Source organism: Tasmannia lanceolata, unplaced genomic scaffold (genome assembly GCF_043159265.1).
Source record: "Tasmannia lanceolata isolate RefF3 unplaced genomic scaffold, GAP_Taslan_0.1 ptg000013l, whole genome shotgun sequence".
NCBI lineage: Eukaryota > Viridiplantae > Streptophyta > Magnoliopsida > Canellales > Winteraceae > Tasmannia > Tasmannia lanceolata.
This window is the reverse complement of record NW_027518690.1, coordinates 42,307,137-42,335,099: the sequence shown is the minus strand read 5'-3', so window position 1 is coordinate 42,335,099 and position 27,963 is coordinate 42,307,137. Positions and strand designations below refer to the sequence as shown.

The following is a 27,963-nucleotide window of genomic DNA, read 5'->3' as shown; positions in this document are numbered from 1 at the left end:
AAATTTCGTCTGCGTCTTCCTTAAAAATGCCTACTGTATCCGCCAGGTGTTACTTCCACTGGCCCTTAGATTCTCTATTATTTCGTAAAGATCGTTTATTCCATAAAGACCATCCCAGCTACCTGTGGTATTTTTGTCTTTTCATCTCATTCCTTACCCCTGAAGATCCGTCCAAAAATCACCGTAGCCTCTTTGCACCTGTTGCTCTCTTGTCGTCAAGCAACACCTGCCATCGAAACGATGCTTCGTGTCGGTTGAAGTTTGTTCTTTTCCTCCACTGTCCTTCTTGGGTTCGTTTTGGGGCTCATCTGCATTTATCGGACGATGCCCACCTCTGATTTAAGCTTCCTCTCCGGTAAGCTTTTCCGTTTTTCCTTTTTGTTTATCTTCCTTTGTTTTAGATTGATGGATCTCTTGGTTTGATATCTTGTATTGATGGTTTTGTTGGGAACTTAGGATTCCAGTTTGTTAGAGAGGTATTGCCTTTTTCGTTCTGTTTTATCTCCGTTGGAGATAGCATGCAGAGAATTCACCTTCATGCATTGTTGTCTTTTTCTGATGAATTTACATTCCTGTCGTTCACATTGCTGATAATCGTGATTAATGTGGAATTTGAGCCCATATCAGGGGCATGGTCAGGGAGAAAGTACTCATCTATTTAAATTTCTTCTAAATCATTTTAGGTAAAGCATATTAGATTTGGATTGGGAACTGCACATTGGCTGTTTGACAGAATGCCGCAAAAAGAATTTATTTCTTGGAATGTTATGATTAGTGTTTATGCAAAGTGGGGCGAGATACAGAGCGCTGGGGCTAGAGTGCTCGGAAACAGTTTGATGCAATTCCCGAGAGACGCTGTCTCTTGGAATGCAGTGATTGCGATGATTTCTTGGAATGTGATAGATTATTTTTGGTGTGGTTTAGACAAAGAAAATGGATTTTATTGTATGCATTTGATGAAAGTGTGGAACTGTGGTTTGGAGAGAGTAAATTGATTTTATTGTATGCAATTGATGAAAATGTGGAATGCGGTGGTTTAGAGAGAGGAAATGGATTTTAAGCAAAGGTTGTGATGATTTCTTGGAATGTGATGATTATTCATTGGGTGGTTTAGACGAAGAAAGTGGATTTTATTGTATGCAATTAATGATAGTGTCGAACTGTGGGGCAGAATTGACTTGGATTTTGACGAAATGGATGACCAAATAGTTTTTGACAAGTCTTTCATGTTGCTTTTTTGATAAGCTATTGGTATTCTGTTGTCAAACATGTTGTCAAGCATATTCCTGATTGAATAAGTTAGTAGATTCACATGTTGCAATCTACTAATGCAGATTTTACGTTAGTTAAGCAACAAGCAATGGTTAATGCCTTATGTTTCTCACTTGAGAGGTACTAATGAAGCAACTGAAGATTGTTAAAATATTTTATCTACATGGTGTTCCTCTTGCAAGTTTTCTGACTGTGTATAAACATGGTAGGCCATGTTCTAGGCTTAGGAGATATGCGATAGGCATTCATATAATATTCTAATGGATTTCGACTTCCCTTGTTATTGTCTAAATGAATATTACATTTGCTTGCCGTGTTATTTGAGTGATTTTTCATAGTTTAGTTTAATGTTGGGTTTCATTGATGTGCAAGAATATATTCAAGGGAATCAATTATGCCTACAATACATCAGAGTCCAACTGACAACATAGGAGAAAATTGAGTCAGCATTTGACAATTTCTGTTGGATGGTGTGATCAGGGCACATTGCTCATTTGTTGTCTATGGGTGCTCATGCCATTCATGGCTGAGGGTTCTTGCTTGCCATCTTATGAAGATAGCATATACTTCCATTGACATGGGCATATCCATAGTGATGTCAAGCTAAGGTGTATGGTCTTTTATTTTCTCAGGCACTCTCTCAAACTCTTTCTTACTCCATCTCCATCGTTTCCTCTCTCTCTCTCTCTCTCTCTCTCTCTCTCTCTCTCTCTCTCTCTCTCACGCACAATGTGGCTGATTTCTCAGAATACTTCGACATAGTCCTAATCAAATCATGACCCCAAAACAGTGAAAATTTGCGATTGATTGATTGCTAAGTCAGATTTTTCTTACAGTCATCTAAAACAATCAGGTTCACACGCCGTCAAAAGATACTGCTAGGTGATGGATGCGGTCATCTTAACAATTAACAATTTCAAGTTGGCGTACCTTTGTTTTTGGCAACATGACACTGATTTGCTAAATGCTGCTGAGATTACCTCCTTATGTTTTTCTGCAATTCTCTTATCATGTTTCTGGGAATATTCTTTTTTATCATGTCCTATTTCTCAGAATTTTCTTTTTCTCGTGCCTGGTGTTTTGAAATGAATAGTTATTGGATATCATCCCTAAAGTCTACGTTTTTTTAATAGTTCCTTTTCCATGTGAATGTGCGCACATATAAGTGTTGCTTGTACCTTTTTTCAGAAAATCTTAAGTAGATGGAAATGAAATAATTCATTTTATGCATCAAAACATGTGGAAAATAATCAACAAAAATTTATTTGCCATTAAAAAAATAATCAACAAAATATTTCTAAGATATTCTTTTTGCACAAAAAGTACTCTCAATTTGCTCCTATTTTGAGTTGTATATCTCTAGAATTTCCATTATATTCATTTTGGTGGGTACTGCCTTTTTTATGCGTGTGCTTTTTTTAACCAAACTGATCATAAAGAGACTTTTATCTTTTTACCTTTTCTTTCCACGCAAAATTGTACGTAAAACAAATTTTATGCCCATTTTTAAGGTTTGTAAAACAACTTTTATGCTCATTTTATTTTTACACCCATTTTAGGGAGCCTTGCTATTAGTCATTGCTCTTCTACCACTTCATCAATCAATTGATATGCAACTACGCATTTGTGGTACCTCATGCTCGGAGCATCTTCATCTTAGGCTTCTTTTTGTCTTGCTTTTCAGAAGTTTCCAAGTGGGCTCCATAGCAATTGTTATGTTAGCATAGTATGAATTAAAATTCATATGCAGTATTATCTTGTTTGCTTAAACTCTTAGTCGCACCTGCAAATGCACGTGCCTTTTTTAGTAGTAACATAAAAACCAAATAAGGAGCAATTTTCAAAGCAATTATACTGCAACAATAAAGTAGGCACGATATATGAGGAACTAACCTGGAGCAACATATCCACAAGTGCCTGCAAGTTCTTTCCCATTGGATGAATTGGGCATCGGAAGTCTAGCAGTACCAAAATCAGATACATGAGCCTCAAATTCTGAATCCAATAAAACATTTTTGCAAGAGATATCAAGATGAACCATTGGCGGGTCGCAATCATGGTGCATGTATGATACAGAATTTGCCACAGCTTTAATAATATTAACCCTCTTCACCCAATCGAACTCTATTGCCCCTTCCTCACTGCTTAGTATATTAGCCAAATTTCCTCTTTCCATATACTCATAGATGAGAAACATGCATGGTCCGGAACAAAACCCGTAAAGCTTGACAACATTTCGGTGACGGATTTCTGTTAAGTAATAATATCTCTCTAGTCAACTCTGTCTGCTTCTCGAACTATTTTTCTGCTGTTCTTGTTTTCTCCTCCACCCCAAATGCCATCTGCAGAGAAAGGGAGAACAGGATATCAAAGGAGCCACTTGTGTGATGACTACACAAGACTAAAATACAAAGAAGAGGTTCAGGGGCAAAAGAACCTCCTCCTTCTTTTTTTCTTCGTTTTTTTTTTTTTTTTGGAAATCCGAGGGAGAAAATCAAGCAAAGTATGAACAAGAAACCTTAATTTCTAATAAGAGCGAAAAGGAAGGAGATGACTCTTGATGAAGAGAGAGAGAGAGAGTATACTGTTTATTCCAAATTGGTTGTAAGTATTTTTCCCGTACCGTATTTTTGACCTATCACGTTTTGCTAACTATGGTTATAACATAGTAGTAATGTTTGTTACAAAATTAGATAGAGAAATTAATATTTTAATGTGTTTGTTTCTTTCTTGGAATTTCTTTTCTCCTATTAAAATAAAGGAAATCCATAATGAAAAGATGCAAGGCATTTTTATAGTTTAATGAAATTGAGGGTGTTATTGATTGGCATGCATTTTAGTTCTTTTAATTTGTTTGTTTGTTTGCTTTTTTTTTTCCTTTCCTATGAAAACAGAAGAAGAAATCAATTTTGGAAAGATGTAAGCTATTTTAATTAGTTTTAATGAAGTTGAGGGTGCTATTTATAAGTTTGCATTCTCATCCTACATTGAAATTCTTCCTTAGATAGTTGAATGTTAAAGGGCAGAGTGTGGGAAATATGGCCTCAAAATATAAATTTTAAAACTTTTGCTTATCTTTGGATAAGGGATAGCCAGCCCTATTTTTTGCATGAAAAAGGAATTGATAGATACATACTTTATTTTTTTCTTTTTGTATGAATGTCTAGCCAATTTCACAAAAATCCATTTCGGGAGAGAACTGCCACCTTTAGTTATTGAATACCTTATATATAAATGTAAATTCTTTATATTATTTTGTCTCCTTCATTTGCACTCTGCTTCCGAATCATTTCAGCTGGAGTCAATATAGGCTTGCATGATGTCATTCGAAACTGAGAGAGGAGGTCAAGACCTATTCGATCCAATCTCAGATGGACGCTCCCTATACATGTAAGTTTCTCTAGATTATATAGGTTTTTTATGTGTCTGCATATAGGTGCAAATATTATAAAAAAAATACATTGAATGTAAAGACGAGTAGCATGTAACACATTTCAGACGGCCCCAAACCCATTGAAGATTCGCCTATTTATAGATGCCTACGGGGAGCATGTAACATATTTCAGAGTTATTAGTGTGCCTCACACTCTTGGTGGTCTACGTGTGAGCCCCATTCATAAGCTTCTCCTACGTTATCCTTATGGCCTACCTGCCCATGTCTCTTCACACTGTATTATTGTCCTTGGCCTATCAATTCAATTCGTTTTTCATTTTTTCTGCCAAACAAGGAGAGTTCTTCCATCTCCCACCCACATTTTTTTTAATTGTTTGTGTTCTTGCATCAGCCTGTTTTACTAAGTTTTCTCAATTAATTAATTATTGAAGATTTTTTAGCCACTAAAATATATATAACTTAGCAATATTGTTGGAAATCTAGGCTTGACTGCTTACCACTTGACCACCTATCCACATGATTTTTTTTTTTAGAACTAATTTACTTCTACATTGATAGCTTAGAACGCAGACTTGGCCACATTGGAAATCTCGTTTGTGGGAGTTAATGGCCTAGGGACTTAGTGTTTTGTTTTTGGAATTGTGCTAGTCATTTTACATTTGTTAATATGGGTTAGTGGTAGCTTAGGGAAGCTAAGATTAGTTAAGTCTTGTTAATCTCGGATTTGAAGTGTAGGGTATACTATAAAGCTACAGCTTGCTACAAAGAACTACAACAACAACTAAAAGTACAATAAGCCCATACACACATCCAGCTTGGTACAAGACTCCTCAAGCTGGTGTGGTGAATACATAATGAGAGCATAATAGTAAAAAAGACAGCAGCGGCCACAATAAACAGCATCGACATCAATGGCCATAAAAAAGAGCGCTCCTTTGAAGTAGAACACCAACGAGAGTGATCAGACATGGCCTCCCCTTGAATGAGAGCACGGCGAACAGATCAGCATATCATAAGCAATAGAGGCTCCATGGCAGGAACAACTACGATCCAGCAAAGCAAAATGGGGCACATTAAAGGTACGCACAACGAACATCGACGAAGCAGCACAACGCCAAGTGAAGAGGATAACAACCAATGGGGAAACCATCGGAGACAAGGTCAATGGAAAAATCATCACCTGGAGAGAGAGAGAGAGAGAGAAAGAGAGAGAGAGAGAGAGAGAGAGAGAGAGAGAGAGAGAGAAACCAAACAATGATGAGAAAACCATCGTCTGAAGACTAGGTCGACGGCATGAATATCGTTGCTTGAAGACAAGGAGAAAAAAAGGGAGAAGATAAATCAAACAACGATGGGGACACCATCGTCTGTAGACTTGGTCGACGGTATGAACATTGTCGCCTGAAAAGAGCCGACAACGATGGGAAAACCATCGCCCTGAAAAAGAGGTCAGCAGGAAAAGATCGTCGCCTATAAGAGAGCCGACCAACGATGGATATGGAAGCTATCGCTCGGAAAAGAGGGCACAAAGCATAAAGCTGAGAAGACAAAGACTAATTAGGAAGCACAACAACACTCCTCCTCGGGTGAAACTACATGCGCCCAGAGATGAAAAGACAAGGAGGACAATATCAAAGCAGAACGAAGAGATATGGCATAAAGCCGGACAACCCGAAGAGACACGAAAACTAGACATGTAAACAAGACAACACTCCCTCGAGAAGACAACACTAACACTTCTCCTCAAGAGAAGACAACAAAGAGAACAACATCAAGAGAAATAACAATACTCCCTCGAAAGAAAAGAAACAAAGAACTACATGAGAACACTCCCCCTCAAGTTGAAGTTCGAATACCTTCAACTTACAAAGAAACAAAGACAATCAAGGTACCACACCTCCATTGGACATTTCATCAAAGACTTGGGGTGTACCTTGAAGAACAACCCAAAGGCCATGAAAGCAAAGAAAGAAAAAGAGAAAAACAAAGAGAAGACATCAAGACAAGAATAAGAGAACAATATAAGACAATATTTTTTTTTCTTTTGGTCTACACAATTACAAAGGCATAGAAGCCAAACAATATAGAAAAGAGAGAAAAAAAACAAAGATTTGGAGTTGAGATTGGGTGTATTGGGATCCATTTGGCCTTCCCAAACGGGATGGTGGTGAGAAATTATGGTCCATGGGTTTTGGGATTGTGAGTTGAGATTGGGACTTTTGAGTGGAGAGACAAAAAGGGATTTGGGAAGAAGATTTCTTAACAAATGAATTCAAAAGGGAAAGAAAGGAAAGAGTGAGAGTGTTGGGTTGAGATTTTAGATTAAAAGAGAAAGAAAGGGAGGAATAGATGGTGCAAAAATGGGTTTACGGCAAACCCAAAACAGAGGGTTTGCGCATGGAATAGATTTTTCTTTTTCTTTTGTTTGATTTTGACAAAGAAAAGTTGCGCAAGTGAGGAGGGAGAAATGAGAGAGATTTGAGGGACAAGAGAGGGATTTTCAAGAGAGGTGTTAGAAATGAGGAGATTTACGGCATATTTGCCCAAAACGCAAATCAGGAATAAAGAGAGAGATTGGAGACAGAGAGTATGAGAGAGATTTTAGGATTTTGGGTTGTGACAAACCCAAAATAGAGTTTTACAGAAAAAGAAAGAGAGATTTCTGAAAATCCAGACCCAAAAATGGGTTTGACGAAAAATAAAAGAGAGAGAACAAGAGGAGACTATTTTGATCCTGAAACCAACCCTAGCCCTTGATATTGTCAAGTATTAAGAGGCTTGAAACAAATGTAGAGCCTATATTTTGAATTGGAAAACACTTTAAAAACGGGATCCCTTCCCGAAAACAGAAACGGGGTAAATATGGCCAAGTGTGGAGTCAAGATACGCGCCCCACTTTTTTAGTTTTATGCACAGGTGTCACGATAGAAGATCTTGTGCTTTTTTTCAGCACGGAATCCCGTCTTGCTAGCAACCCTCTTTTGATTTCTTTTTAAATGACTATATTTTGAACTTTCATGTATAACCAACCCAAAGTCCTTGTAAAATTCGTGAGATTCTTATAATCTTCTTTACCCTATTAGAAAAATGAATAAATTACTCCCAACTCACTAACTCATATTGTACCAGTTATCAATAAAGAGGCCTTGCCGTTTTTCAGTTATTTTAAGTTTTTAACCCTTCACAAAACTAAAGCGATAGACCCCCACTTTCGTTCACTTAAGAGAAGTTTAATACAAAGCCAAATTACACTTGCTTAAAACTATTTATAAAATCTCCTACCTAAAAATTGAGATACACTTCGTCAAAATTATAAGCACACTTTCAATATTGCACATGGATGATGATTCTCCCGCAACAAACCCTCATGCTTGGAGGAAACTTGATCTCGACTTTGTTCTGTCACAACCTATGCTGTCATAAAATATTGCTTTCACAACCTATGATGTACCTATTATTTTAACTTTTAAGCACCCTGGATTCCTATGTCTAGAGATTTTAGAAATGTCAGTAAGATCCAACTCAAAACCTATATCCATTATCTTTTATTACATGATCATCATAGCAAGCTTCCTTTTTATTTTTAGATCTTTTAAGGTCATCATTATGATTGTGCTTGTTAAATCTTCAGCCAGATTTTATTAATTTGATTGACCATCAAGAAAAAGATGTCTACAAGATCTTAGTTGACTTCATTTTCATCTATATTATCCCTTTCGTATGCTTCCACTCTATTAGTTAGATCTTCTGATTCCTTCTCTACTATGAGATGCATATTGTACTCATGATTATGAAAACCTTGATCTTCATCCTCTACACACTGATTGAACCTCTCCTGAGTTGCATCCTTGTTATAATTTTTGATAGTCTCCATTTGATTTTGGTTTTTTGTTTGTTGTTCGGTCATTTTCTAAGTAGATTTCAACCATTCTTGGGATATCTACACAAATCATTGTTGTGTCATATTAAATAACCTCTTGTCCGATTGAGTTTTTTACAATCTCATGAAATAGCCAATGTCGAAAATATCAATATTGATTGGCATATCAATGATTTGCCTATGAATCTTGTGATAAAAATTCCAACAGTCCCAAAAACAGAGCGATACAGAAAATTTCGACCATGTTGTTATGTTTACTTTTAGGGATTTGCCAGGGACCATCGCAAAAGGCATTTCACAGAAGGTTTGTCGCATGTCAGACCAGCCACATAGGCTCACTTTTCAGCAGATTTTGTCATCATTCACGAGGTGGCTGGTCTGACATGCGACAGACCATCTGTGAAATGCCTTCTGCAATGGTCCCTAGCAAATCACTTACTTTTATGTTTATTGATTTTCGGCATACTTTGAGTAAAAAGTATGATTTGATAATTTTAATTTGAAACTCATTAGCTTTCTTATATGTCACGGAATACAGGAAAGCTGCACTTTGGTGGGGTTGGAATTGTGTTTCTTCTCAATCTCTTATAGTAGATCATTCTACATTTCTGTATAACCTACATATGGAGCATAGGTGACTTCAATTTTTAAGAAAAATAATGCATTGTATGAGCTGGTTTTGTTAGAAATTTAATTAACCTTATGTGGAAAAGGATCATTACCTCCGGCCATGATGATCAGATAGAAGCGATTGATGATGCACAAGATCTAACGGTTGAAGACGCTCTACAAGGAACACGACAGACTCGGTTCTGACGTAGCCTTCAGATCTATCCAAGCCTTATGCTCAGATCAATGGAATCATGGGCCGTTCCTTGGTAGATCCGGGACCAGACAGAGAAAACCTTAAACCCAAATTTTTGAATGAATAGAATGGTTGCTCCCATTAAGCAACACACTGTGGACCCCGATCCTGAGAACGATGAGGAAACGAGTCCCTACATCCTCTGGATCTCCACATGAAAGAGCGCTCTACCAAAGAACTCTCGAAACAGGTGCCACTCTCACAGCATAGCATGAGTGGCGATACAAAACGAATGAGATACATCCTGATCGGGATCCAGGGCTCGAAACCAAGATATACCTAAAAATAACTCAGAGTCGCCATCCATGGATACGCCATGGAACTAAAATAAATGCTCTGCCTGCAACGGATAACCAGAGATACAAAAGGTCCGTGCCTGATTACAAATGGAGAAGGTCCGAAGAGCACCCCCAATTCGTCCGAGTGCAAGCACTTGGTCTCTTATGCCATTTATTAGTAACCTCGAAGAGTTTCGGGCGAAAATCATATGAAATGGGAACAAATATTCCCGAGTGAACGTCTACCTAATCATGCATGACTCGGGGATGAAATAGTAATCACGCACAAAATAAATGAAAGATATGTCGCCTAAGCACAGCTAGGTTATGAGTGACATGCCTAATAAATGTCTAAGTTCTGGTGGACGAACACATGCATGCTACCGCTAAAGTATAAGTCTATAAAGGAAGGGAAATCTAAAATTAGCAGTTGATCATGAATAGTAAATGAAATAAGGAACAAATAAAAATGCCAGGTAAATAATAGAAGAATGAAATAAAACCTATGGCGTACACATAGCGCCTATCTACATTGGGGCGAATACATAGCGCTTAATATAAAATCCTAACACATCTCATCTAGAAAGCAGTAAATGATAGATAGCAATTGCAATAATAAAAACCTATGGCGTGCACATAGCGCCTATCTACAATGGGGCGAATACATAGCGCCTAATATAAAATCCTAACACATCTCATCTAGAAAGCAGTAAATGATAGATAACAATTGCAGTAATAAAAACCTACGGCGTGCACATAGCGCCTATCTACAATGGGGCGAATACATAGCGCCTAATATAAAATCCTAACACATCTCATCTAGAAAGCAGTAAATGACAGATAACAATTGCAGTAAAAGCAGTAAAACGCTATAGTTAAGAAGGTAAACCTGCGCAATGAGCAAACATCAGTTGATGATAATAAAGGGTAATAATCAGTAACCTAATAAAGATAGAGAATTACAGCTAAGCATGTGAGAACTACAGCTAAGCAGGTAAGAGCTACAACTAAGCAAGTAGGTAAGTAAGGAAATGAACACACGCTATCATGATCCTATGTAAAAATCGATATACAAACACATGCCCTAAGTACTAACAACAGACCCTAAGACTCTAATGTTTAAGCCTGAGTCTTTAGATGATCTGATGTTCACCCAAAGAAGCCTACGTATCCCCGCCTCCACGAGAATCAGAGCAACGTAGTACTTCACGCCTATTCTAAGCTATGATGCATAAGACACCTAGACCTCTATCTTAGACTCGATCTAAAAGACTGGACTAGTTATTAAAGCTACTTGAACGATTATTTAAATTCCAGTGAATTGTAGATTTAAGGACACCCTATATGCCCTAACTAAATGCAGATTAGCCCTAAGCTAATGCAGGTGGTTCTTACAACCTATGTGTAACTAGGCTGTATTTCCTAAGGAAAACAAAGGGTTGACTAACGTATCATATTCTAGTCATCAATTGGCGATGTGAATCGCCAACTGATGACACCCTATATGCCCTAACTAAATGCAGATTAGCCCTAAGCTAATGCAGGTGGTTCTTACAACCTATGTGTAACTAGGCTGTATTTCCTAAGGAAAACAAAGGGTTGACTAACGTATCATATTCTAGTCATCAATTGGCGATGTGAATCGCCAACTGACTGGACGGAGGCGCTCCTATAACTCTACGACAAACCCCTAACTCTAAAACAAGCACACAATAATCACAGCAAATCAAGGACAAATCCCCTAACTCTAAAAGAAACTCTCTATCTAGGAGAAACTCCTAACTCTAAAGGAAGAGCTTTTTGAAAACACGGTTTTAAAGAAAAAGGGTTAAAGTATATTTATTTACAAAGTTTGGCTGGACTTGGGACATGGATCCCGAGTTGCGCTACGTACCTCGTGGAAGAGGATCAAGCCAACGTAGTTCGAAACGAACTCTCCTACTACGCTCCTAAAGCTCAAAAGCATTTCAAAATGACTTAAGATTTTTTATATTTTTCAACTGTTTTTTAATTTTAAGATATTTCAATGTTTTTGAATTTTAAAATATTCAATTGTTTTTGGGTTTCAAATTTCTAATGTTTTTGTGATTTTAAATAATTTCAATGTTCTTGTGATTTTAAGATTTCAATGGTTTATGGATTTTAAAATTTTAAATGTTTTCACCCTTTTGGTCAAAGGCCAAAGGGAACACACAATGCAACACCCTAGGGTAAAACCCTTAGGGTAAAGGGGAAACCCCAAACCAAGAAACTAGCATCTCAAAACAAGATGTAACAATCCACAAACAAGTAAACAAACGTCTCAAGAACACTGAAAATGATCTAAGATCCCAAATAAGCAAAGCTCTAATAAGACTGAGTTAGTCTCTAACCAAGATGAATGATAACAACTCTAAAGGATAAACTTCTAACTAAAACACTAAAGGAAGGGGTGCAAATGAGTCAGGGACTCTCTAATAGCACTACCAAAAGAGAAGGCAAATAAGCCAAAGACTCGTTATTAACACTACCGAAATAGGGGCAAAAACGACTCAAAGACTCGCTAGAAGATGGGGCCACTCTAACATGTGGCTAGGTAAGCCTCCTAAAGGGGAAACTCTCTAAATGAGACAAGGCTTGTCTCCAAGGGAGAAACACCTTAATGAGACTAAGCATGTCTCGTAGCAGGGGATTCATGGAACTTGGAAGGTCTAGACATGATTTGGAAGCGATCCTAGAAGTTTAGATGTCTAGGTTGACATATAGCACGGGTTCCACTCATTTAGGATAAAAAAAAAACATTGAAAGCACTCTGCACAACATGCAATTTTCGCTAATAAGGCTCTAAAATATAAAGTAAATCTTGAAAATTGATCAATATATGATTTGTGACTTGCTAGCATGCTCATCATATCCCAGTACAAGCATTAGAATCAATATAGGCTAGAAACAATCTATAACAAAAAAGGTGAAATTTCCACCCAACATGTAATTTTCACCAAAAATGGTAAAAAATGCCAAACAAATCATGAGAATGATTCAATATATGATTTAAAACTTGCTACCAAGCTCAAAACATCCCAAACAATCATTAAAATTGAATAGAGCTCATATTGTCCATGATTTTCAAGAAATGGCATTGTTATGTCATATAATGTGAAAAATGCAACTTTGCACTGACTTTTAGACCCCTCAAACATCAAAACCATCAAAAACTCTACTAATCAAAATTGTAGATCTCAGCATGAATGACATTCTCTCAGTTGACCAGTTCGTTTGGATCTGGCCAGAAGTAGCCGAAAAATAGCCTATTCCGATCCATCGCCATTAAAAGACATATTAGTGTTTTAACTGAAAGTTCGGGCTCAGTTTTTATACTTAAAACATCGCTTCTGGAAAAATTCACTCAAGGACAAAGTATTAGAAAATCTTGTGAAGAACAATTTTTCTTTGTATGCCTTCGGACGAAACAGACCTGTAATGGCCTAAAAATGGCCAACAAGCTGCTGTTGCAGAAATGACAGTTTTTTCAGAAAAACTGAAGCTTGCAAGTCATTTTGACATATTAAAAAGCATTTATGGAAAAATTTGCTCAATAAGACAGTTTTAGGAGATATTATAACAAACATTTTTCCAGTTGACAGTTTCGAACAATTCCGATCAAAAGCAGCCCAAAAGTTATTCGACACGATAATTTCTAAAAAAAACTTGAACAAAAACAGCATTGTGGACTGAAAATTTTAAACGGGCATAACTCTCTCGTCTGTTGGCCAAATTTGGGCCGCCATATGTCGAACTGACCGTCTCGACTAGATATACAATCTTGATGTTTTTATTTTTGATAATTTTGAGCTTAAGAAATCTAAAAATAAAAAAACAACGGGCTGGACAGCAAGCATTTAAGGATATTTTCTAAGCATACAAAGTGTAAAATAAAAGAAACATTCACTTTCATTGTATGAACAAAATGACACTCAAGCAAACATAGAAACATGGATGATGCTAATATCATAGCCACATGTTGAGGCATGCATTTTAACCCAATGTTCAAACGAAGTTTGGTTAAAAATTGTTAGGGACAAACGATTAGATAAGCTAAGCTTGTGCCATTATAAGAAACACTGCCAACATTAATAATCAAAGGTCCTTACCACTCCTAAAAAAAGATTCTCACAAAATTCATCTATAATTAATAGAAACATCACCAACTCATAAGCAAGAATTGAAAGAAAACAGGGTGGGGCTGCTATGGGCATCGCCATTATCAAGGTTTAGACTTTCAAAATCAAGGGTATAAGGGCTGTTGCTATCAAATGAGATGAAGGGCTGCTACTATCAAATGAAGCGGGGGCTGCACATAACAAAGCAAGGTAAGAACTGAACTGATGAACAAAAATGTGCTAAAAAAAAAAAAACAGAATCATTGAGCTGAACTATGCCAAAACAAAGCTACGCTGTGGACTAAACTATGTAAGACAAGGGCTGCATTAATGAACTAAATCATGCCAAAACAAAGCTGAATCATTGAGCTGAACTGTGCCAAAAACAGGGCAGAGTTGCGGGTTAAACTTATGCAGAAAATGGGACAGATTTGGTGGATAGAATCTGCACAAAACGGGGGCCGATTCGTGGCTTAAAAATGGGACTGAATTGGGGTAATAACAGGGGCTGTTATGGGGTAAAACAGGGGCTGTTATGGGGTAATGTGCATAAAACCGGGGCTAAACTTTGGGACAGATTTGCGCCTCAAACAGGGGCCAAACGATGGACAGAATTGTGATGAAGCTAGGGCTGACTTGTACATATATGAGCTGAACTTTATCATGAATTCTTTTCAAATCAGAGTAGCACAAAAATCACAAACTTTCTTGCTCTAAAAACTGAGGGAGTTCTTGAAACTTTCTTCATTTGACTCATCTTTTATCTAATGATTTAAAGAAATACAGCTATTATTCCCTAAATATTATAAAATAAAATCATAGACTTAAATAATAACTCACATAGCAGGGTTCTATATCACTATAAGCTAATATTCTTTTCAATTTCAAAACAATTAGATCAAAATATTTCTATGTAATTTTCATGTAAGCAAACAGATCTTGAAGCAGAAATATCAAAATACCTAATGAAAAAGCGGATTGAGCTCTTGATTTTGATCAAAATTTTAAAGATGCTTGCCTAATCTCCTTTGAGCTTCTCTTGTTCTCTTGTAAGCGACTGAGCTTCGAGATGTTGACGCAGAACTCTTTCAATAAAGGAACATATGCTCCAATTCTAATCGGAAAAACATGATCGGAGAAGAAAAGGAAGAAGCTTAGGTTTGAGATGGAAACAGATATGAGATTCTAAAGCTTCACATTGATAATAGGAAGAGGAGAACTGAAGCAACGAAGTAAGGAAGAAAAATCCAGCGGAAAACTAGCCGGAGTCCGGTAGATTCATCGGAAAGAATGGATCGGAGAAGAAGAAGTACGGATCGAGGGTTAGGGTTTCACACGATTTTCTTTCCTCTCCTCTCTGCTAGGGTGCCCTTAAAAAATCCCAAATGAGAGGCCTTGCTTGCTATTTATAGACTTTTCCATAATTTTTGCCCCCTTTTCATCCTGGGTACACCCTTCTCATGAGTATTTCAACTTAATTTAGAATGGATAAAGGCGGTCCACAAGAAAAATCTTAGTAAAAATAAAGATAAATTCGCGCCCCTTTAAGTTGTCCTAGACAACCCTCCTCTAAATACATTTTAACCTGGTTTTAAATGGGTTGGGTGGCCCGTGGAAAAGAGTTAAATAAAAATTAAGAGAATAAATTCGTGCTCTTTTAATTGCCCTGGGACACCCATCTACTGCAAAATACACACGCTTTATTCCCACAAGGCCACCTCCTGGTCAGGATAATGCACACCCCTTCTGCAACTCTAAATTCACACAACACTACCTACCCCTCTCGTTTGCTATGCAAACCGCGACGGATTTTTCTGAAATTTTAGAGGAACCTAAATGGGACCTTGACCTATGTTAAGACTGATTTTGGGACATGAAATTCACCTATTTAAAGGATTTTTTTTTTTTAGGGTTCGGTCAAAATGGGGTGTCTACACACACGTATATATGCTTGAGGGAATGATTTGGTTTCCCAAGTACACTAACACGCTTTCTAATTTAGGATTCTTAATGAGAGATCTTTAGTAGCCAAAAACCCACTTTACAAAAGTCTAAGATTTCCCAAATCTTAGGTGCATCAATTATGGGCCACCTAAATGGAAACAAATTTCCAACATGTTTTAGATCCCCTTTTTGTTAGAAAATATAATTCGTGGTCCACTTGTTTCAAAATATGAGATTTGTCCAAAACTTCAATATATGCCTAAGCTATACCAGGTACGTAGAAAGTTTTCATACCTGGTCTTGAAACTGTTCATTCCCTTTTTTTACTTCTGTAATTAATTATGTTATTCCCATCGTTGACCACATACTGAATTAGATCTTTCTAGTGATGCATACTGTATATCCAACAACAAACTTGTGAAAATAACACGACATATGTCTTGTGAAAATCATTCTCAAGTATGTGCACTGTAATTACAGAGGTTCCAGCTGTAGAACCTAGTAATAAGCTTTTTTGGTTTAATCGTCCTGAATGGATACTTTTCTTGATACATTTTACCTTGGTTCAGGTAACTTTTCTTAGCTTAGCCATGGATTTTTGTTCTTTCTATTTCAAAAATACAACACAAACCCATGTCAAATTTCAACTGTGCAAGTAGTTTTTCTGTATTCGTACTAATCCTGTATCAGCTAACCGTAGCACTCTTTGAAGTCATTTTCTCATCTAGCTGATTACGGACTATTTTAGGAGCTTATAGTCATACAACAAATCTTACATGGGCGGATATTTGAAATGAGGGCATCTTCCTGGGTCGGGCAATAGATTTGTTATTTTTTTCCCACATGAAAATCATTCTCAAGTATGTGCATGACCTATGAAATTTATGCGACACTCCACATGTGCTAGATAATTAGTTCAAGGTAATACCAACTCCTTTCTGGAATTTATTATATACCTTCCTGGGCTTGGGCATTTAAAAAGTCCTTTTTGGAATGTATTATAATATACATTGCTGGGCACATGGAATGAGCAATTTCCTAGCTAGCTGGGCACTTGGTTTGTTTTTTTGTCATTACTGATGCGCTCTGGAAATGTCGACAAAATGGCAAAATACTTAGCAATCAATTTCCATGGTTTAACATGATTGGAGTAGCACTAGTTTTTCTAACATGGTCTGTTTTTGTTCCTCTGGCCACTGGGAAATTACTAAAAGTGCTCTTTATTTTTCACAAATGTACTATTTGAGACACATTGCCCATCTCTGATTCCATAAATCTGCCGCACTCAAAATGTTTGGACAGGAGGAAGGGCCCGAGGCAGGGGTGGTTATCAGACAGAGGCTCCTAGGGGCCGCTTTGGTGCCCGAACTTTTGAACGGGGAAGCGGACAAGACGGCAACGACAGGGACTACAGTAACAAGCCAAGGGGAAATGGTTTCCACCAGTGGGGTCTGCGTCAAGAGAGGTGTGTCTTGGGGAACCAATTTTCATGGAATGGTCTGAACCCATCCGAAGCCTTAGATTCTTAGTTGATATCTTGAGGGAGAGCTCTAGTTTTGAGGTGCAGTACTTTCTCATTTATTACATTTTTATTGTTTTCAGGAAATATTTATTCATAATTTTGCGGAGTCTCATTTGGCTGATTAGCTGTTTTATTGGTGAAGCCTGATCTTAGTCTAATCTGGAAAGTACTGTACACTCTACCCCGACTGCAGAGGTTGCTTTCTCATCAACAGAAGCAGAATATGTTGCTATTACTGAGGCTAGCAAAGAGATGATTTGGCTTCAGAGATTTATGAAAGAGTAGGGTAGAAAGCAAGAGAACAACATACTGTGGAGTGACAGTCAAAGTGCTATTCAACTAGCGACGAACTCAGCATTTCATTAGAGGACTAAGCATATTCAGTTGAGGTACCACTTCATTTGGTCAGTTTTGGAGGATGAACAGCTGAAGCTTGACAAGATTGATGGCAGCAAAAATCCTGCAGATATGTTGACAAAAGAGATTGACAGGGAAAAGTTGGGCCTTTGCTCAACTTTGATTGATCTTCATGTATAATTGATGAATGTCAGAGTGATAAGTCATGAGGAGTGAAGCGATTCAGTGGAAGTGCAGATATCAGTCTTCAAGTGGGAGATTGTTATTGGTGAAGCCTGATCCCAGTCTAATCTGGAAAGTATTGTACACTCTACCCCCGACTGCGGCGGTCTCGTTCGGCGTTGAGCGGGCCAGGGGGTTGCAAGGGGCTGGGAGCCCCCTGCTTGAAGGCGGGGGTTCGGGGGTGGTAGCCCCCGACTCAAATTTTTAGGATATTTTATACTGGCGGTAGTTTCGTACTTTCATGAATTACGATTTTTTCTCTTTATTGTAACGCGTCTCATAATGCCATATAAAAAGGATGTGATATCAGGAGACGCCCTAGAGAGGTGTGAGGGTTTGTAATCTCTTCTTCAGAATAGTGGATTCGTTGGCTTGTCGCTCTGCCGTGGACGTAGCCCAAACCAAACTGGTTGGGTGAACCACGTAAATCTGTGTGTTCTGTGTATGAATCTTTCGTTTGTCTTTGCATCGTTATTTTGCTCTGTTGTTAATTCCTAACAAGCTGGTTTAGACAGGTAGCACCCCTGTTTTTTGGGATGTGAATCCTTGTTTTTGGTTTTTTATTCTTATTTTTTCTCATCTATTTTGTTGTTTATTAGTGTTCTTGCATATAGTCTTGGTGCCAAGGAAGTTTTTGACTTCGTTTTTTTGGTAATGAAGAGAAGTATATCACCATAAGAGTGCTTTTGGTCCTTAGATTTTCTGTTCTTGTATGGAATAAAAAATGTGAGATTTGTCTCAGAAACAAAATGTATCTTAATAAAAAAAAAAGGAACTATGCTACCTGGTTGATCAGTTTGCTAAGAGGTTCGCAGTTCACAAGTCACATGAAACCAGTATATTAGGGTTGATTTTGTTATGCCATTCTAATTACTACTAGTAGATTATTGATTAGTATGTATGTGGTGCAATTATTTAGTGGTCGTTATGCACTTTATGTGGAGCCAATAGTAGCACTCGACTTGTTACTATAGATGGGCTCAATTGGTTTTTGGTTATTGGACCATTCATCGTATCCTAACTATTTGATTAGAGATTAGTATACATGTGGGCTCCATTACTTTTTACCCATAAAGACTAGTTTTCTTTCAATGTAAATAAAAAAGTATTGAACTTGATGAGAAACAGATACTTAAAGTCTTAAGCTTGAGCCCATGTCACAGTTGGAAGGCTATTTAGCACGTATTTTTTGATGTTTTCTTGTAATTTATTAACGGCTAGTTAGTTTAATGTTCTTACAAAGCTAGCTGTAATACAGCCACCAAATTAGACAAACCCCACCTGTCATTCAAAACCTAACCACGGTTAAAACCATAACCCCCCTCCACTAAAACCACCTTTACTCCCTCCACCTCTCTCTCCGTTCTCTTCCTCTCTCCTCATTGTTGGGCCCACAGGGGACAGGTCGGAAGTCATGGCGAAAGTTAGGTCGGTGTGGTCCGACTCGGTCGGCGTGGGTCCTCCACCAATGGTGGGATATGGGAAGAAGGGTGTGGATGAGTTGGATTTAGCGACGGAGGAGGATGGTTCGGTTTTGGAGGAGCGGAGAATTGCGACGGAGGATCTGAAAACGAATCTTGAGAGGTGGCAGATTGACCTTCCGCCGATGAATGATGGGCCGATAAATGATGAGGGGTTCGGGAGTTTCCAGTTGGCGAATCGGCACGGGCGGAGGAACATGGAGGCAGGAGGGGGTTTGTTCTCTTGCTTGGGTGATTCGTTCGGCTGTGAGTGTTCCATCTCCTATGGTTTAAACCCAAGGAAGAAGTAGGTGCAATCACACCCGCACAAATGCACTGGATCCCATTAAAACTCCAAAATTAAGCCGTTGCTAGAGGAGGGAGGGTCCACCTCAGTCCCTCCTATGTTACATGGCCCGCTCTTTCAGCATATAGCCTGGCGGATGTCCGATATGATGGAGGCTGCCCACCGGACTTTTTCTTGATAATGCACGTGTAAATGTGTTGTGACCGTGTGGTAATGTAAGAACTTATTTTAAGTGTTGTGGATGGGCTGTTGCGCTAAAGTGATTTTAAGTGTGAAAACTATAATCTATAAGATATATATTTCAATTAGTCATCAAAGATTATGATTTAGCCAAAAGTTTAACAGATTAAAATTTTTCTAATCTGTTAAACTGGTATGTCAGCTCCAGTGTACATGCTTTTATGAAGGGAAATGATAAATTCCAGGCTTTTCTTTACATGGGAGAGCCAGCTCCAGTGTACGTTGCAATTAGGCCCATTGAATCCTTCCCACATGAAGAAGATTAGCCTCTCTCCAATCATAGATACACTGGAGCTGGCTCCAGTGTCCGCATGAGGGCACATATATTTCCACCTACATGAGGGCACATATAAAACCTTATAAATGTAAATTCTTTAATTAAATATCCTATAAATATAAATTTCAAATATACCATAAATGTAAATTTCTCTAGATTGTATAGATTTTATATGTGATCACATGTAAGTGTAATTTAAAAAAAAAAACAAAAAATACATCGGAGCTCGTATGGTTTGATGATCCAAGCCGTTCATTTGTTGGGCCTTCACATATGTAGGTTCTACCTCAAAAATCAATTCTATAAAACAATCTTAAGCCTATGTAGCATGTTATTTTACACATCATTCAAATGAGCAATAGGACCAGAAGGTACAAAACCATGTGGGTTGCCTCATGATGGTCTAGAAAGATCAATGGTCTAAATTAAACATACATGTCTCCAAGTGGGACCCAAGACTTGATCTCGACGGTGACAATCAGCCTAGTCCGTCCCTTATTTTGATCAACTATATGAAATACTGACCTATACAATATAACTGAGTAGGTGAAGAGACCCAACCCATTCACACTTGAAATTCCATCAGTTGAGACATTTCGATTGTGTGGAATGGCTTTGGAAAAGATGGAGTTCGAGCAGAGAACTTTCCAGAGATGTGTTGCATGGGTGGCCGAGTTTGTGGATTTGCATTTGCGCAAGCGAGTGCCATTGACACTGACAGAAAAACTTCATTTCCAACTTGGTCTTCGGGATTTGGGAGCCGTGGGTCTAACACATCCTTTAGCCGTAGATTTTGGCCAACTTCAGATGATGATGTTAACAAGGAAGAGATGATATCTCCAGGGTGCCTTCCCATTATCACTTCAAGTGCTAAAACCCCAAAGCTATATACATCGCATTTCTCCGTCACTCTCATTGTGTAAGCAAGCTCTGCCAAAAAAAAAAAGAAAAGAAAAGAAAAAGAAGTCAAATGACATAAAATTTCTTGGCAAACATTTTGTCCTTCCGTAGGTGAGCCAAATGACATAACAATAAATAAGACAATTTTCTAAACAATTATACCGCAACAATAAAGTAGGCACAATATAGGAGGAACTAACCTGGAGCAACATATCCACGAGTGCCTGCAAGTTCTGTCCAGTTGGATGAATCCGGCATTAGAATTCTAGCAGTACCAAAATCAGATACGTGAGCCTCAAATTCTGAATCCATTAAAACATTTTTGCTTGAGATATCTCGATGAACTATTGGCGGGTCGCAATCATGGTGCATGTATGATAAAGAATGTGCCACAACTTTAATAATATTAACCCTCTTCACCCAATCCAACTCCATCGCCCCTTCGTCACTGCTTAGTATATTAGCCAAATTTCCTCTTTCTATATACTCATAAATGAGAAACATACATCGACGGTGGGAGCAAAACCCATAAAGCTTGACAACATTGCGGTGACGGATTTCTGTTAATGCACGTACCTCATTTCTAAAACTTCTCTGATCAATTTGCTCGCCATCTTCCAATTTGTGAAGTTTTTTTACAGCTACTGTTTGCCCTGTTGGCAGATATGCTTTGTACACTCTCCCATATCCGCCTTCCCCAATGCAGTATCTGTCATCAAAATCCTCTGTTGCATCGATGATATCTTCATAAGAAATACACCCATCCCAATTCCATATCAAAAATAGGTCTTTATTCCTTTCATTTCTTTGTCCCTCTGCATTTCTTGTTCTGAGACAAAAAAAGGAAGAAATGCCAAAAACTAGAAGTAGAAGGAATAGTGCGCTCAAAAGAGGAAGAATGATCAATATGATAACGTTGTGTCTCTTTTTTGGTTCACCATTGTTTATTGGCGTGGAATTGCATGGTTGCAAACCTTGCGCTTTGCCGCATAAACCTTTGTTGCCGACAAATGTCCCTTGTTGGAAGGCTTTGTTGTTAGGAAGGCTACCCACCAAATTATTGAATGATAAATCAATCGATGTCAAGCTGAGCATATTTTCTAAAGAAGATGGAATTGAACCAGAAAGCTTGTTGTGGGAGAGATTTAAGATTTCCAGCATGTGTAATTTTTGCAGTTGGGGCGATATTTCTCCTGTAAGCATGTTAAAACTAAGATCTAGCATAATTTGCAGCTCTGCTAGATTGCCAATTTGAAATGGAATGCTTCCATTCAAATGATTTCTGCTTAAGTTCAAAGAATACAATTTCGAGCAATCTTCTAGTTGTTCTGGTATCGATCCACTCAGTTTGTTTGCTGATAGGTCCAGGATCTCCAAATTGGACAGTTTTCCCATTTCTGATGGTATCCGACCAGAAAGTTGGTTACCATTTAAACTCATGTTATATAAAGCTGTCAAGCTCCCCAAATCCTTTGGAATCTCTCCCACCAAAAGGTTTGATGAAAGGTCTAGTAGTTCTAGTTGAATCAACTGTCCAAACTCTAGTGGTATTTTACCAGTTATCAAGTTCCCCGAGAGCTTTAAAGATGTCAAATTCTTACACTTGCCCCAACTTTGAGAGAGTTCACCAGACAAACGGTTGCAGCTCAAGTCAATGTATTTTAGATTATCGGACATTTCCAGATGAGCCAAAATTTTCAAATTTCCTATTTCTTCAGCGATGGGGCTGGAGAGATTATTGTTGTAGAGGTACAACATGACAAGGTTGGTCAAGTTTCTTAATGTGGAAGGAATGGAATCTGTTAGAATGTTAGAGGACATTCCCACATGAGCCATATTTTTCAAATATCCTATTTCTCCAGGGATGGGGCCAGAGAGCTTATTGTTGTAAAGGTACAACGTGACAAGGTTGGTCAAGTTTCCTATTGCGGAAGGAATGGAACCTGTTAGAATGTTATCGGACATTTCTAGATCAGCCATATTTTTCAAATATCCTACTTCTACAGGGATGGGGCCAGAGAGCTTATTGTTGTAAAGGTACAACGTGACAAGGTTGGTCAAGTTTCCTATTGCGGAAGGAATGGAACCTGTTAGAATGTTATAGGACATTTCTAGATCAGCCATATTTTTCAAATATCCTATTTCTACAGGGATGGGGCCAGAGAGCTTATTGTTGTAAAGGTACAACATGACAAGGTTGGTCAAATTTCCTATTGCGGAAGGAATGGAACCTGTTAGATTGTTATCGGACATTGCCATATTGGCCATATTTTTCAAATATCCTATTTCTTCAAGGATGGGGCCAGAGAGATTATTCTTGTAGAGATACAGCGTGACAAGGTTGGTCAAATTTCCTATTACGGAAGCAATGGAACCTGTTAGAATGTTAGAGGACATTTCAAGATCAGCCATATTTTTCAAATATCCTATTTGTTCAGGGATGGGGCTAGAGAGCTTATTACGGTGGACGTACAACGTGACAAGGTTGGTCAAGTTTCCTATTGTGGAAGGAATGGAGCCCGTTAGAATGTTATGGGACATTTCCATATCAGCCATATTTTCAAATTTCCTATTTCTTCAGGGATGGGGCCAGAGAGATTATTTCTGTAAAGGTACAACGTGACAAGGTTGGTCAAGTTTCCTATTGCGGAAGGAATGGAACCTGTTAGAATATTATTGGACATTTCCATATGAGCCATATTTTTCAAATATCCTATTTCTTTAGGGATGGGGCCTGAGAGGCTATTGTTACCGAGGAGCAAATGAGTAACGTTGGTCAAGTTTCCTATTGTGGAAGGAATGGAACCCATTAGAATGTTATAGGAGATGGCCAGTTGAACCTGTAGACACCCACATTTTGCTTTACTTTAACCAACAATAACCTAATATATGTTTTAGGTCATTAATATCTTGATCTGACTTTACGGATCATCAATCGGGACAAAATAAGATAGGGTCACTTCATAGCCCGAACCCTGATTCCATTCCGAGACCCGATTTCCGTAAATCGTTAGATCAATGGTAGATCTCGACCTAGGTCTAACCATCCAAAATCACCTAACCTCTCCTCTCATCCTAACCATCCAAACCTCACCTAACCTCACCTAACCTCTCCTCTCATCCTAACCATCCAAACCTCACCTAACCTCACCTAACCTCACCTAACCACCTAACCTCACCTAACCTTACCTAACCTCACCTAACCTCACCTAACCTCACCTAACCTCCTATCCCATTCTCCTATAAATACCCTCTCATCCCACCATCCAAAGAGAGGAGAAGGAAGAAAAGAAGAAAAAGAACCCCTCTCTTAGAAAATTCATCCCTCTCCCTCATCTCTTCAAGGGTTCGGCCATCCTTGCCGGATCGGGTGATTTTATACGTTGGGTGATATATATCAAAAGCAGTCATTATCAAGCAAGGAATCATCTTCAAGGAATTACCATCAAAGAAAAATCAAACACAAAGTGGGTTTCCAAAGAGGTAGGCATTTATTTCAATTCTATGTAGGGTCTGTTTTCATGCATATCTTTTACTTTAAAAGAAAAACCATGTTAGGAAGCATGTAGGGTCTGTTTTCCCCCTGGTTAGCCTCTGGTTAGACCCTGGTTGCACCCAGGTTCGCTGCTGGTTGCACCCAGGTTCGATGCTGGTTGCACCCTGGTTCTCTACTGATTCGCACCCTGGTTCCCTGCTGGTTGCACCCTGGTTCCCTACTGGTTCGCACCCTGGTTCCCTACTGGTTCGCACCCTGCTTCCCTGCTGGTTGCACCCTGGTTCCCTACTGGTTCGCACCCTGGTTCGATATTGGTTCGCACCCTGGTTCCCTGCTGGTTCGCACTCTGGTTAGACCCTGGTTGCACCCAGGTTCGCTGCTGGTTGCACCCAGGTTCCCTGCTGGTTGCACCCTGGTTCCCCTGCTGGTTCGCACCCTGGTTCCCTGCTGGTTCGCACCCTGGTTCCCTGCTGGTTCGCACCCTGGTGCACCCTGGTCCGCACCCTGGTTTGTACCCTGCTTCCTCCTAGTTAGACCATGGCTAGTCTCGGGTTTGCTCCTAACTTAGACCCGACTCACTTGACCCTAACCATTAACCCAATCCAACCAAGTCATATCCCAACACAATCCGAGTCGCATGTCTGAATCCATTTGGCCGAATCTCATAAGCCCGCCCACTTTGAATTCCGAAAATTCAAACCCTTGATGATTCCAATATGCTCAATTCTTTGATGCAAATTCCCAATTCCAAAATCCCATTGTTATATCAATGTTTTTGAATCTCAAGTCCAATGCTCAAATACAAACCCGATTCCTGATCCAAATACCAAACCTGTTTTCCAAAATCCAAGCAACCTCCCCAGTGGAACTACGTGTGGCTTGATCCCCATCACGGGGTACGTAGGCAATTTGGCACTCCCAAGTTCAGTCGCACCTTTCTCTATCTTTCCCATTCCCTCACACTATTCATCATCTCGATTCATCTCGTGTCTCTCGGAACCATTGGATTATGGTTTCCGTCGTAAGGACCCTTAGAGCCCAATTTAGGAACACCGGTGTCGTGTCGTGTCCTAAGTTTTAGGGAGTCTTAGGTTTTAGGGAGTCCTAGAGTTAGGAGTCCAGCCTCATCACGGACGTTTGCTATGTATAGCAACCGTGCCATAGGTCTAGTTACACTAGTCACCCAATCTTTCCCTAGGACAAGCCTAGTAAACTAGGATGTAGGCAAACCTGCATTAGTCTAAGGGACCATTTGCATTTAGATGAGAATCATATAGCATCTTAGATGAAATCCTAAGATAATAAAATCCTCAACTTGAATTAAATAACTTCTCCTAAAACTGTTGAAACAGTCAATCCCGTCTAGGTCGGTGTCCTAGTTGAGTTAGGCATAAGTAGCTTAGCTTAGGTGCACCGAACTACGTCGACTCTGATCCCAGTAAGGCTTGGGTACGTAGGCAGCTTGGATGTCTGATGGCATACCACCCGCGAGTCGGCACCACAAACAAATTGTGGTGTTTTGTATATTAATTTTCTCGTAAATACTTAATCAAATCACTTAGGACTTTCCATGAAATTAGAATTCTAGGAGAACTTTCACTTAGATTGAATCCAGACAAATTAATAAATCAAGATACACATTTAGGATTCTCATTGAAATTAGATCATAGGATGCATGTCACTTAGTTCGCACATTAACATAGAGTTGAATGAGCCATTTAAAATAAATTTAAAAGAGTTAGCTTTTGGAATCGAAGACCGATTATCGGGCAGGAATGGTGCATGTGGCGGATAACTCCCCATACCTTCCATTCTCGTAACCAGGTAGCGAGTCTAGATTTCTGGTTAATTACGGGTCCTAGATCCCACATCTAGGTGGCGACTCTGTCAGTCTCTTTCGTGTGGAATTCGGATTGCCTTAGTGATCCCAAGTTCACAGGAAAGATTAATTCAAATCAACATTAAAATGCACACGGCAATCGCGTGGAAACGAGAGACCAAGAGAGAGTGCGAGGCGGCTCGCGCCCCACCCCTCTCGCGGGATCCGGGTACCACAGTCTGGCGACTCTGCTGGGGATCACCTAACTTCATTAAAATTCCAAAAGATAATTCATTTGAATTTAATTTAACTGGCTCATAAGAACTCTATCTCTTGTATACTTGTCAGATTAGTTTGTCTTGTTTTATTTTCTCATCACATTTTACTCAAACTTAATCTAACAAAACCTGAAGGCATCATAGATCGCGCGAACTTATTGCACGCACTTACATCACTTGCATCTAAACTCTTGCATCTCACGTGCACACACGTCCTATTTTAGGAACCCGGAATGTTATCTAGCATGGTTGACTGGGATTTCATCACCTGGTGCCTCTGTGCTAGAGAAGCATTCCACCCTTAGCCTGGTACCTTTATGGTACGTAAACGGATCTCTTGTTCACGTACTGATACGCCGGACACTGGTACAGTATATCGAGCAGGGATTCGCGCTAAGGGAACTCTTGGCCTTACCCCTAGATTAACCTACACATGCATGTAGTATACGAACACATGTGCATCACGTGTGTGAGCCTAGTTTAGGATATCCTACCCATTGGTGTCTAGATTAGGCCGTGGTCCATCTTCCAATGGTCACGATCGGTCCTTATATACACGAACAAAGTCATGAGTCGAGATTCTCTCTCCACTCCGATAGATTAGGATTAAGGTTGATGCCTTCAGGTAACACTGATAAAATGTGAAAAAAAAAAAAAAAATTCCCTTTGGGTTAGGATATAAATCCCATCATTTCCAAAGATCTCATAGGATTAGTCATTCATGATCTATCCGTTGAAAGCAATCTTATGCTATCTCATCTAATCTTTTGATCGTGCGCCTTTCGTTCTTCTGTCATACGATTCGATCGTATCTTCATGCCATCCCCTAACTGGCAGATGCAGAATCTCACAATCTTTCGATTATGCGTTCTCATGATCTGATCATGCCTGGTCCAGATAATCCAATCTTGCTTGTACCCCTGGTCTGTTCCTCCTCTAGGGGCTACCTTTTTCAAGATTATTTTGCTAAGTCCTTCAGAGTTCACTCTCAGAATCCTTGAGCTAGGGGCATTTCCCTATGCGAATCAGTCATCATTGTCCAAAATTGAAAGTATCAGCCATGATGATGTTCAGAACGAACCAGCCTTCGCCGAGCCTTCAACGCCAAACAGTTGCAGCAGTTAAAGTTTTAGTCACTTACTATTTTATATTGAGTCAGTCATCATGGTCAGTATAATTGTTGAGTCCGGTCTTACAGTTAAAGGTCAATGCCTAGTCCAGGCAAGTTATCTTCTGTTTCCCTTTCTTATTTAGAGTTGTGAATCCTGAGCATGTTCAGGATAGGTCGTCTGATGTAATAGCTTTTCTTTAAA

The 27,963-nt window shown here is 39.0% G+C and overlaps 2 long non-coding RNA genes across 2 annotated transcripts; both read left to right on the top strand.

Annotated features, from left to right (window-relative positions):
- The first annotated feature begins 146 nt into the window (after positions 1-146).
- LOC143889191 (uncharacterized) lies at positions 147-17,712 on the top strand. Its single transcript, XR_013254781.1, has 4 exons — positions 147-355; positions 4,568-4,662; positions 17,075-17,333; positions 17,437-17,712. It is a non-coding gene; the product is annotated as an uncharacterized LOC143889191 (long non-coding RNA).
- On the top strand, positions 608-1,591 carry LOC143889193 (uncharacterized). Its single transcript, XR_013254782.1, has 2 exons — positions 608-1,251; positions 1,393-1,591. It is a non-coding gene; the product is annotated as an uncharacterized LOC143889193 (long non-coding RNA).
- Positions 17,713-27,963: the final 10,251 nt, after the last annotated feature.